This window comes from Typopeltis vanoorti, chromosome 6 (genome assembly GCF_054136105.1).
Source record: "Typopeltis vanoorti isolate ZY-2024b chromosome 6, IOZ_Tvanoo_1.0, whole genome shotgun sequence".
Taxonomy (NCBI): Eukaryota; Metazoa; Arthropoda; class Arachnida; order Uropygi; family Thelyphonidae; genus Typopeltis; species Typopeltis vanoorti.
Window position 1 is genome coordinate 41,543,921 of NC_143554.1, and position 13,360 is coordinate 41,557,280.

Below are 13,360 nucleotides of genomic sequence, written 5' to 3' on the forward strand. Positions count from 1 at the left end.
TCTATTGGATTTTTAATGTTAGCTGACAAAGCTACAGATACTGCTGGGATAGTCTTCACTTGGTATTAGGTTTGTTGACGAAAATAAAAATATAAGGGAAGAATTTTCAGGATTTACAAAACTCTATGATATGGATCTAACAGATAAGCTTAGGTTATTCATGACTTATTTTTAACGGTATTAACAACACCACTCAATTTTATCAAAGAGATGTTTTATTAACTGCTTATATTTCGCTGAATTTCAACTCAGCATCATCAGAGCATTTTTTCCCGTTAGAGGGCGCCAAGAAAATAGGACTTTAGATCTTTCGTCTATTGTTTCACTCACTCACTCACTCACTGTGGTATGTACAAATGCGTTGTGCTCTGATGATGCTGAATTGAAATTCAGCGAAATATAAGCAGTTCATAAAACATCTGTTTGATGAAATTGTGTGGTGTTGTTAATACCGTTTAAAATAAGTCATGAATAGCCATCAACACCTAAGCTTATCTGTTAGATTGATGATTCTGCACGGAGAAGATATTGTATACGAAACGCGATGGTTCTGTAAGTTGAAACTGAAATTGTCCAGAAAATTGAACAGGTTAGCCTTCCTTAAATGATGCCGCGACAACGATATCATTCCATCTTTTCTGAAATTTAAAGAAAAGTTACAATCGGCAAAGGCACATCGTATTTATCGATGGGCGAGTTTAGCGCTTCTCCGAGAACAAATCGCCGCTACTCGCATAGAGCTTAGTAAGCTAAACAGCTCTGCAACAAGAACTAATCAACTTGTTAAATCCTGAAATGTGGACTGTCCTACATCACATCTCCGAAGTTGGTAAAAAAAATTTGCGAAAGTACAAAGCAGACACCTGAAGAAATATGAACTCCTACAACAGCGCCAACATACGAAGTCCCCCCCGCAACTTCGACGAGACTACGTGGTCATAAACCTATCGTCGGACACACTCAATGAAGAAGCCAAGAAACCTCTCAGTCTAGGGAATAACTTTGCCGTCACGCCCAAACAAATTCCTAAATTAGAAATTATGATGAAAGTAGAACGGGGTATCCACGATCTTCCGCCGGCAATGGCCAATAACGTGCGACTAGATATATCAAGTATTCTAAACAAGGCTAAACCTCCAAAACGTAGTATGCCACGTAATTAAATAACTGCCCTAAAAAATTATATAAGAATAAAAATATTACAAAAGCCGATAAAGGAAATGAAACAGTTATCATGAATCGAGAAGAGTATAACAGAAAAATGTAAAAGCTCCTATGTGACGGTTCCACGTATCAAATTATACATCGAGACCCCACGATGTCCAAAAGGAAAAAAGTCCAAAAATTACTGAAAAAAGTGACGTCATGGCCCAAAGAAATCATCGGGAAAATAAAGCCAATTCATGTTAAACCATCTCCTATTTATGGATTACCAAAAATCCACAAAACTTATATCCCCCTATATCCCATAGCCGATAGCACAGATAGTCCCACATGTAAACTGGCCCAGCATTTAGCAAGTCGCTCGCAACCCCTTACTGGAAACTCCTCTACTTTTGTAAAAAATTCAGTCCATTCCAAAACACTGGTTAAAATCTTATCCTAAAAAATTCAGACATATTGATTAGTTTTGATGTCACCTCTTTATTTACCAATGTACCACTTATAGACACTCTTGATTTTAATCAAGTCTAAATTTCCCCCTGATGTTTTTGAATTATTTAAGTTTACTATGAATGCAGATTACTTTATGGGGAGGAAAATTCTACATACAGATTAATGGTACCGCTATGGGTTTCCCTCCCCCCCCTCCACCCCGTTAGCAAATTTTTACATGGAACACTTTGAAAACAAAGTACTTACCACAGCTACGTACAAGCCACAAGTGTGGTTACGCAATGTAAATGATGTGTTTGCCATCTGGAGCCATGGACAAGACACTTTGGATGCGTTTGTCACTTACCGAAACAGCCAACACCCCAAAATCCACTTCACAGTAGAAAAAGAATCGAATAACTGTTTACCATTTCTTGACACATTAGTCACGGCCTTTCAGATGGATCACTATCTTTTTCCATTTACAGAAAGCCTACACACACACACACACACACACACACACACACACACACACACACACACACACAGGAAGATACCTACATAAACAATCACATTTAAAATGCCATCAGTCCAACAGTATTGCATTTTAAAAACACTTACACACAGAGCCAGAGCCCAAATACCTGCGCCATATGTTCTTAGCCAACGGCTATAATCCCTACAAAATAGATAAATACTACATAGGCCCATCTGCCTCCCCTAATACACAAGAACACAACATAACCATTTCTATTCCCTATGTCAGAGGTGCATCAGAAAAGATAGCCAAAGTATTGATGAAACATGGCCTTCTCACCACTTTCAAACCTCATGTCAAACTAGCAACTCTGATCTGCTCGCCTAAGGATAAACTTCACCCTTTAGCACACCCAGGAGTGTATGAAGTTCCTTGTGACTGTGACTTGGCCTATTATGGGCAAACAGGAAGATCCGTTAACATTTGCCTGGAAGAACATGAAAAATACATTCGCTACTATTACTATGGCAAGGCAGGACTGGCAGACCACGCTTTGAACACTCCTTCACACAGGATTAGATGGAGGAAAATGAATGTGCTATTTAGGAGTCGTTATAGATCTGAAAGATTATTTTTTGAGTCAGCAATGGCTTTGAAGAATTCTCCCTACCTTAACAAATATAGTTGCATTAATTCGCCAAAAATTTAGGAGACTGTTATCCTAAGAGAAACTACTACATAGGTACTTTTTCCCGTTAGAGGGCGCTAAGAAAATAGGACTTTAGTTCTTTTGTCTATTGTTTCACTGACTCACTCACTGTTGCGTGTACAAGTGTGTTGTACTATGATGATGCTGAGTTGAAATTCAGCGAAATATAAGCAGTTCATAAAACATCTCTTTCATAAAATTGTGTGGTGTTGTTAATACCGTTAAAAATAAGTCTATGATATGGAGTTATTTTATTTTTTAAAAATTATTTATTTTAATTACTTATTTATTTTTAATTTATTAATTTATTTATTAATAATTTATTTATTATTTTTAAATGTATCAATTTATTTTAATTATTAATTAATTATTTTATTTACTTATTTAATTAAATAAATAAATTAAATAATTTTCTGCAGACGCCCATGTGTACATCCATAGCCGGTGGAATTTTGGTCGAATAAAACATCAACGACAGTAGATTACGCGCTCGACACGGGTACCTTGTCTTTAAAGACATGTTTCGCAGCGCATGCAAAGGTTCTCTGTCATCTTGGAGAACAAGGGTTGGAACAACTCTTGACATATCGTATAGTTTTATCCCTTCGTTCATCGAGGTTGGAAGAAGGGTAATGGTGGATCCATTCCTTCAACATATCCCAAACGAAGACATCAAGTGATGTGAGATCAGGAAGATGTGAAGGGTATGAGAATTCTGTGAACCTCTAAATGAGCCTCCCGGGGAAGTGTTCTGATAAATAGGCTCTGTAACCACCTGATGTGTGACAAGTTGCTCCGTCCTGTTGGAATACCTGCATACGAAATGGAATGTTTTTTGCACGATGCATGTTATGCAAATACTGGGTGAGTGAAACCAACATATTCTCGAATTAGTGTTTTCAAGGTCACGGATACACCACCCTCTTCAGTGAAGTAGGGCCCAATTATGACATAGTTGACAGCACTGAATATTCGTCTGTTTACATGACATCCGTGTGACCTTTCAGATGAAAATGCGCTTTGTCGGAGAATCAGACATTAAGGAGAAAGGACAGATGTTCGTGTTGGCCAGCAGGCGTGTACAGTATTCCGCAGTGCAGCGTAATCCGTTGCTGTTAAACACCGACCCACCTGAATGAGGCACGAAAACACACTCAGTTCCTTAAAAATTCGCTGTAGTGACCGCCTCGGTATCCTAAGTTTTACTGCTGTTCAGCATTGATTTCTCATTTGTGTTAGTAGTTCATGATCTCTCCGAATGCCGACGAGACCACGAACTGCTTCGTTCGTGGTCTCGTCGGCATTCGGAGTACACGTGTGTGTGTGTGTGTGTGTGTGTGTGTGTGTGTGTGTGTGTGTGTGTGTGTGTGTGTGTGTGTGTGTGTGTGTGTGTGTGTGTGTGTGTGTGTGTGTGTGTGTGTGTGGTGTCATATCACATTTCTGAAGATTAAAACCGCAAATGGAGACGAATCAGCTTGTGGCAATATGAATAACTGACGATTTCAATTAGGAAAGGGGATTCAAATTTTCGAATTCCGCCCATAGTACTACTCAGCGGACTGTGTTTGAAGGAAGCGCTTTTCGTGAAAGAATAATTGCAAATTTGGATGTCTCGTAATGTTTCAAAGACATCACTTGGATGATTTGACGCGGAGAAAAATTATTGGAAATCTAGAAGAATGCAACATAATTGCTAATATTGCCAGATAGTTTGGAATCTCGTATAGCGTTGAATCCAGGCTCTGGACAGAGTTTAAAATCAGAACAACGTGCTTCAATATGTTTGCTAAGAGGTCGCCTTGGATTAGGGGTGGGAAACTCTTGGCACGCGTGTCAAACGTGCCACGCAACCCAGGGTTCCCCTTAAAAATAAATAAAAAAATACATTCAATATCTTCGCTGAGTTGTATATTTTAACTTAATAGAATATAATTTTATTAAGTAGAGCGATACCAAATAAAAATGCAATAAAGAAACATGCACTATCAACTGTTTTAGTAATAATAAGTAATAAGAAAAATAAACAAACATCCTGTTTCCAAGACATCTATCTCCGCGATCTACTGACGTACATGTTTTATTCCGTCCAGTTGTTCCATCACTCGCAGAATTTATTGATTTTTTAAAGTGTGTATATATGTGGATTGGAAGTATTTATTGTCAATTAATACATTTAATTTATTAGATATAAACGCAAATTTTCTTTAACAGACACTTAAGCGCCCAAGACCTTCCAACTACATTACATTGCCATAAACATAATTTATTGTTAAAGCTATGTGAAATGTATTATCAATATTCAGGATTATGAAGTGTTATCTGCACGTCATTAGATGGCATGCGTACCCTTTTCTTTTATTGGCATGTGCGTAAGTGTAGGTAGGCAAAATTAGTACAAAAATTGTACTAATTTTTGATGTTTTCTTAACTTAGTAGGTGTTGATATTGATATTACAGAATGTCACAACCACCAGCAAAGAAACATAGACATTCAAATGAAGAAGATATTAGATTTCCAACTTGAGAATTATTATGATGAGATTTTCTGAGACCAAATTCTAATTTTTGTCAGTATCCACGTCTCTGTCCACATATTTACATCCCATGATCCGATTTTATTAAAGTTAGCAGCTGCATGAAGAAAGCAATTATTTTTTTGTATGTACCTTGTGGTTGTTCAACTTCGGTCATTCAGTAATAATTTACTTTTTCCTTTTGCTTTATTCCCTTCTTGACTTCGTTTCTTTCTTCGTCCATTTTTTTCTATTCATGTTTATGAATTTTTTTTTTATTTGCTTCCTGCCCTTTACAGATTGTACAGAATGTCATAACCACCAGCAAAGAAACATAGACATTCAAATGAAGAAGATATTAGATAATTAGAATTTGAAGAACACTCGACTGAAAAAAATTGGTGTGGTTAAGAAAGATAATAAAGCATTAAAAGCATTATGCATTTTATGTTCCAAATCAAATGTTTGTAGGACTTCTTCTGTAAAGAGACATTTTAAAATTGTTCATAAGAACTTAAGCAATAAAAGTAAGCAAGAAAAAAGAGAATTAATTTCTCGTGAACTGAGCATGACAAAAAAAAAAAAACGATACTTTTATTAAATGTATTTCAGGGTAAGCCTAGTTCCAACTTAGTTGCTGCAAGTTTTGAGGTTTCAAAAGTTATTGCCCAACATGGGAAACCACTCAGTGATGGGGAGTATATTAAAGAAGCATGGCTAGAATGTACTCCTTTTCCTTTGAACAGGATATTTAAATTGGAAAGGAATACAGCAAAACAATTAACAAAAGATTTGGCTTCTTGTAAGTTCATTTCTATTTGTGCTGATGAGAGCAAAGTCATTACATCATCAGCTAGGCTAGCAATCTTTACTCGATTTTTGTAGGGATGACGAAGTATGTGAAGAGATTTTTAAAGCATGGTTACAAACACTGATGTTTTTGTAACCTTGGTAACACTACCTGAGCATACCACTGGGGTTGAAATACGTAAAACAGTTATGAACGAATTATCTATTCTGGAAATTGATATTTCAAAAGTGGTATCCGTCACAACAGATGGTGCACCCAGCATGATTGGTAAGGAAGCAGGATTTGTAAATCTGTTTGCAAAGCATGTTAGTCATCTACTGAGCTTTTCATTGCATCATACATGAGGAGACTTTATATGCAAAAGCTGGTCTAAAGGAACTTCAAGAAGTGATGCAAACAGAAACCAAGGTTGTTAATTAGATTCTGCAAATGCTTTGAATAAAAGACAATTTCAGAATCTATTGAATGTGCTGAATTCGGTGTACAAAGGACTAATAATATACAACAATGTTCGTTGACTTAGTCGAGTTCTCGTTCTGAAACGATTTGTTGAATGCCTGGATGAGATAAATCCCTTTTTGACTAATCAGCAAATGTCTTATAAAGAAATGTATGACATCGTGTGGGTTTGTAAACTGTTTTTGCAGATTCCTGCGAACATTTCAATGACTTGAACCTTAAACTACAGGGCTCTGGTAAGACTCTAGATGTTATGTTTGATGACATAAAGGCATTTGAAATGGATGTAGACCGTGATAGATTTAGATATTTTCCAAACCTAAAGAAATAGAAGATCAGTGATCTCTATAAAAGCTATTTGTAAATGTCATTGTGTCAATTGTTGAGCGATTCTCTCTAATATTCGTTAATTTCAGAGAGTTAGAAGAGACTGCAAAATTCATTAAATTTCCAGACATTATAAAACTAGATGAATTAAACTTGGAGGTGTTTTCGTGGATAGTAGTAGGTTGGCCACTTTAAACCATATCAAGATCAAGATAAGATTTTGATTTAATTGGTTGTTCAGATGATGACGCGTTTGTGTGTGTGTGTGACGTCATGAGTTTGGAATGTTTGCTATTTTTCTGGGGACCATCTGTGTGTGTGACGTCACGTTGTTTGTTTTGTTCGCGTATGGAATTGTGGGTAATAGTTAGAGATAAGGATACGTGTCGTGATTGGTGGGACACTGAACCAAATAGGGCTAGGGTGAATAATGTGTGTGTGACGTCATGAGTTTGGAATGTTTGCTATTTTTCTGGGGACCATCTGTGTATGTGACGTCAAGTTGTTTGTTTTGTTCGCGTATGGAATTGTGGGTAATAGTTAGAGATAAGGATACGTGTCGTGATTGGTGGGACACTGAACCAAATAGGGCTAGGGTGAATAATGGAAGCGACGTCCGTGTCGTGTATGTGTTTTGTTATCAGATGACGATCAGTGACGTCATTTGTTAGTTATTAATAAGTGACGTTATTGTTTTGAATTGAAAATGAGGATATATTACTGGATAAGGATTCGTGGCGTGATTGGTGAGACACTATGAACAAAATAGGGGTAGGGTGAATGGGGGGAAGCGACGTCCGTGTCGTGGATGCGTGTTGTTATGAGTTGTAGATAAGTAAATGGTTTGCATATGGCATTATGGGTGATGGATAGTGATAAGATAGAGAATGTTCGGACATTCTCTATCTTATCACTTTAGACTGCGTTTAGACCTTTTCTGAATAATTAATTATATGCTGGTATCCCCTCAAACATATTCTTTATTCATATTCTAATTCTAATTCATATTTTATTCATAACTCATCCTAATATTTTGATTTGTCTAAAATTTAAGATCTTAAAGTTCAATAAAGAAATAAATTGTGTTTGTATTCACCGTGATTTCAAAATTGATCTTACTTAAATATGCATAACACATCAGCGACACCTTTTGTTCATTTAAGTTTACACATTTTATTTCACAGGCTTTATTTACAATGTTATCTTTCTGAATGTTACATAGAGAAATAGGAATTTTCACACATCACCACTGCCTGTGGTGTTTTTCCTTGTTGTAACATTTCTCTGGTGAGAAATGTGTGATTGGCTCATTTTGATTCTGCTTCCCATATGAGAATACCAAGTTCCAAATACACTGGTGTGTATTCCTAACTCGCCTCCACGTGTTGCACCCTGGGTAATGCTAAATGAGCTAGAGCGACTACTGGTAGCCAGACCTATCTGAACGATTTCCTGGTAATAGACACATGAAATTACAAGCTATGCAATCACCAAACAGTCCTTTTAAGGACGAAAAGAACAGAAGAAAAGAAAAGAAAACTAAGTGCTAATTTCCGGATTTGCCAACTCGACATTGAAGAAATCAGCTTTGCTAAAAGTCAATATCTCTCAAAAATCGTTTCGAGAAAATGATATAGACATCGCTGTCATTCAAAAGACGCACACATCTAATGAACAACAATTTAAATCTAGAGAAAAAATTGCAGGGTACGAAATACTAGGAGCTACACTTCACCAAGCTTATGGCTGTGCAACTTATGTACGCAATAATATAGAGAATGCCCACTTAATATCAGCAAATATTAATCAGAATATACACACTATCATAGCCAAAATTGAAGATCTCACAGTGATTAACATCTATAAGCCTCCCCTGGTAGAATGGCCATCTGAAGTAATTCCCATATTTCTACATCCTACTATTTACATAGGAGATTTTAACAGCCATCACACCATGTGGAAATACAATAATAATGATGAAAATGGTGAAGCATTAACAAACTGAGCTGATCAAAACAAACTTAGCTTAATATTTGTTGAAAATGACAAAGGAACCTTTAAGGCTGCATCACGGAAGAGGGAATACAACTCATACCTCTGCTTTGTTACCCAAAATTTGCAAAATCAACCGATAAACACAACAAGACAAGTCCTTGAAGATTTTCCACACAGCTAACATCGCCCAGTATGGTAGATATAAGAATATAAATACCAATAATACTGTCTATTGCACGAACAAGATGAAATTTTAGAAAGGCGTACTGGTAGGATTTTTCACAAGAACGGGATAAAATTGTAAGATGGATACCTCCTGTGAGTGAAAACTACAATAGATTTATTGGAGCAGTCATATCAACAGCGAAGAAGTATATTCCAAGGGGTTTCCGAAAGGAATATATACCTGGCTGGAATAAAGACTGATAATGAGCACAGAGAAAAATGGATAAAAACTACAGAGGACTTGGACTTAAAGAGGACTTAGCTTTCTGACAGGTTCTTCCATGTGGTACTGGGAAACAAAATGAGCAAACTGAGAAAGCTGAACAATGGGCTCCCACCTGACTCAGCATTAGCAACAATTTTATTTAACTTATATACATCTGGTCTACCGACAACTAGGTCAAAAAAATTTGCTTATGCTGATGACATAGCCCTCGCCATCCAACACAACAGCATTGAAATAACAGAAGACGTTCTCACAAATGACCTTACAACCATTGGGGAATACTTTCATAAATGGAGACAAGTGTTTACTGGGCCACCCAATACAGCTTGGGTACGGATTAGGTAGCATTTTCAGAAGTGCCTTCTCCTTTTTAAGTCTACTTTTAAAACCTATTTCTCGGTCGTCAAGCCTTAAAAGCCGGTCAGCATATGATAGGAGATGTATTGGAAGGGGTACCTGTACGTCGAGCCTTTATATACAAAGCATCAGAAGCTGAGAAAACCATTGCTGAAAAAGCTCAGAGCCGATTACGCCAGAGAAGTCAAGGAAGCAAGAAGAAAAAAACGAATACTAAAAAGCGCAAGCGAGATGACATTTTTTGCTGATGATATGATGTCAGAGTTAGATATTTTTATCCACCCTCGTGTCAACTTGTGTGTGGAAAGAAGTTTTTATGGCACCTTACAACCAATATCCAGTACTGACAGTGGAGGTCCTGTGGAATTTTGCATATCAGGTACATCGGAAGAATACTTGGATTTGAGAAAATCATACTTACGCGTTCGTGTGCGTATCACTGACAATGATGGTAAACCTATCGAAGATTCTTCAGTTGGTGTCGTGAACAATTTTTTCCATTCCCTGTTCAGTCAAATTGACTTTTTTCTCCAAGATAAACCAGTGAATGTGGCATCAGACACGTATCCATATAGGGCTTATATTGAAAACCTACTAAATTATGACAGAGACGCTAAAAACAGTCAACTGACAAATGAACTATTTGTTGAAGATGACGTGGCTGATGTTAGTGATATGGTTCCCAAAAGTGAATGTGGAATGCGTAGACGACAAGCTCGAATAAACCAATCGAAAAGTATCGAGATTCTTGGACGAATACACGCTGACATCATGCATCAAGACCGGTACTTGATCAAGAAAACATTTCTGTCCGTGTTGGTTTGGTTCGCAGTTCTCCCGAATTTTGTTTACTGACTGCAAATGCTGATGCTAAGGCTAAAGTCCAAATTGAAGAGGCTACAATTTTTGTCCGCAAAGTCGAAATAAACTCAAAGATTCAACTGGCTCATCTGTCTGTGTTAGACAAGTCAATCATGGTATATTCCATCAATCGAGTGCAAGTGTGCTATTTTTCGATTCTCAAGGGTATGTCAGATGCCACACGAGACAATCTGTATCTAGGTGAAATACCATCTAGATTAATTATTGGACTGGTTGCTAGTGATTGATTTAATGGCACTTTCAACAGAAATCCATTTAATTTTCATCATTTCAATCTGAATTTTCTTGTGGTAACAGCTGACGGTATTCAGTATCCCTCTCAACCTTTGACTCCGAACTTCAAAGAAAGGCATTACAGCAGATGTTACATGTCACTGTTCACATCGCTAGGCAAATGGAACAGAGACCTGGTAACGACATTTCTTATGAGGAATACGTAAAGGGAAACGTTGTCTATGGATTTGAGTTATCACCAGATCAAAATGCCGTTGCCCCCCATGTCAGTCTGTTAAGAAGAGGAAATGTGCGCTTCGAAGTTAAATTTGTTCAACCTCTTCCTGAAAACATTACAGTGGTTCTTTATGCAGAATTTGAATATATGTTATCCATAACAAAGGATCGTTCTGTGTTACTGGACTATGAACACTGAACAATTAGTAAGCATAATAGAGTTAGAACCCACCAGAAGAAAAGTGAGTTTAGGAGTTTGTGCTCGTGATGAATTGCCACAACATCCTATCAGACAACAACAGTCGATGTTCGTCGTGAACACATATCCGACTTGGTTGCCAGGACAACATTGGCAAGCTAACTATATCAAAGACAAACACGGTGGTTTTTTCGATAGCTTCGGTCGTCCACCCAAAAGCGATATTGTTAACTTTCTGAATATCAACACTAATATATGGCATTATAATAGTGTACCTGTAAAAGCTAAGGAATCTGTCGCGTGTGGTTTGCATTGTGTATATTTTTTAATATTAAGATGTCGTGGTCTTTCTATGCAAAATATTATTAGTAAATGTTATTCTAATGATTTGTGGTTAAATGATATTGTAACAGATCTGTAACAGATCATTTACTGAAAATAATGAAAAAAATAGAAAATAATTTTAAAAAAAATTGTTTCTCACCTACCATTTTTTCCACACCAGTTTCTTATTCCCACGCAACTTTCGGGGCTATAAAAAAACACGAAATAGGTAGTGGTTCTTCAAGCTCTCCTGCGGACAGGGGAATGGACTGTAAGCATTTTCCTCACTGGGACTGGCTGATGTTGATGGTGGGCAGGAAAGGGTCTGGGTATTCGGTTTGTTCAGTGTAGGTTCTGGATGTGACAGTCTGTGTTCCTATTGCTCTCCTTCTGTGTGAGCCAATTGGTTTTCCAAATCTAAATACTTCTGTAAAGTACTTGAATATGCTTTTACTTTTTCATCTGGATGCTTATTTCTCATTTTTAAAATGGCACTCATCTTGTCATCTAGCGTGTACAGTTCACGCTCCTCTGGTGATTGGAGGAGGGTAAATTTTTTAAACATATGATTCATTGTCTAACAAGTGAACTCAATAAAGGAACAATGATATTGCCTAATGATGGGAACAGTGCTCCCCCCCCCGTGCTGTAAAACTAGTTTTCTTCTAGTAATGAAGGGAAGCGATTTGTTCCTTAGTGCTCTTATTATTTTTTTTCCTTCGTAGGCGTGACTTCTGGTAGTTATTTAGTGGAATATCACCAGATATAACATTTTTGCAGATTTCACACAGCGTCGTGATTTGGCTGGAGGTGCAGTGTTTTAAAGCATCATTTGCCTGTTTGGGAGAGGAATGAGCTAAGTACTTGATGACATATTCATAGCGTTTGAGTCTATCAGCCATTCCGGAATAAACATTGTGCTGGGTTCTTCTCCTGGCAAGATCCGCGCTGTAAGCATAAAATATCAGATGTTTCCTGTCTAAAGTCTAAAATTAAATATGAGTGGGGTTCCCGTGGTGCATCTTTATAAATCTGAACTAACACGTTCGTATGTCCTGGAAATACAGGGTGATTATAAAATAATGTCAAGTGTTCAGATCGCTCTAGCGAGTAATTTATTGGACGAAACACACGAATATTCGGTAGACGTACACAGTGTAACATGGGGATTCGATTTAACAAAAAAAAAAAATAAAAAATAGTACCAAAAGTCGCCGACAGGGGAAATTTTGACGCTGCAAAATTAATTTTAGTAGGTGTGACTAATGAATGACTAAATGGCAAATGAGAAGAGACAGCACACATCAATTTCATGACGTTTATTGTTAATTATAAATGAGGTTCAACATGACCACCATTCTGATGTTCCAGGAACTGCATACGGTGCACGACATTTTCCATAGTTGCTCGCAACATATCGGAATTTATTTGTCTCACATGTAACGTTATTCGATCTTTCAAAGTTGGAATATCAGGTACATGTCCTTGATACACAATGCTTTTAGGAAATCCCCACAGCCAAAAGTCACAAGGATTGAGATCAGGCGATTTCGGTGGCCATGGCGTGGGAAATGCAACTAATGATTCTTCTGTCAGAGAAATGTTGTCACAAAACACGCTGTACCTGAAGCCCGATGTGGGGTGGTGCACCATCCTGCATGAAGATGGTCGAATCGAGACATCCTCTTTGCTGCAGTGGTGGAACCACAAAGTTCTGTAGCATATTTTCATACCTGTTAGCATTGACAGAACAGGTCTCTGGTCCATTTTGGCGATTTTCCTCGTACAAGTATGGACCGATGATAAACG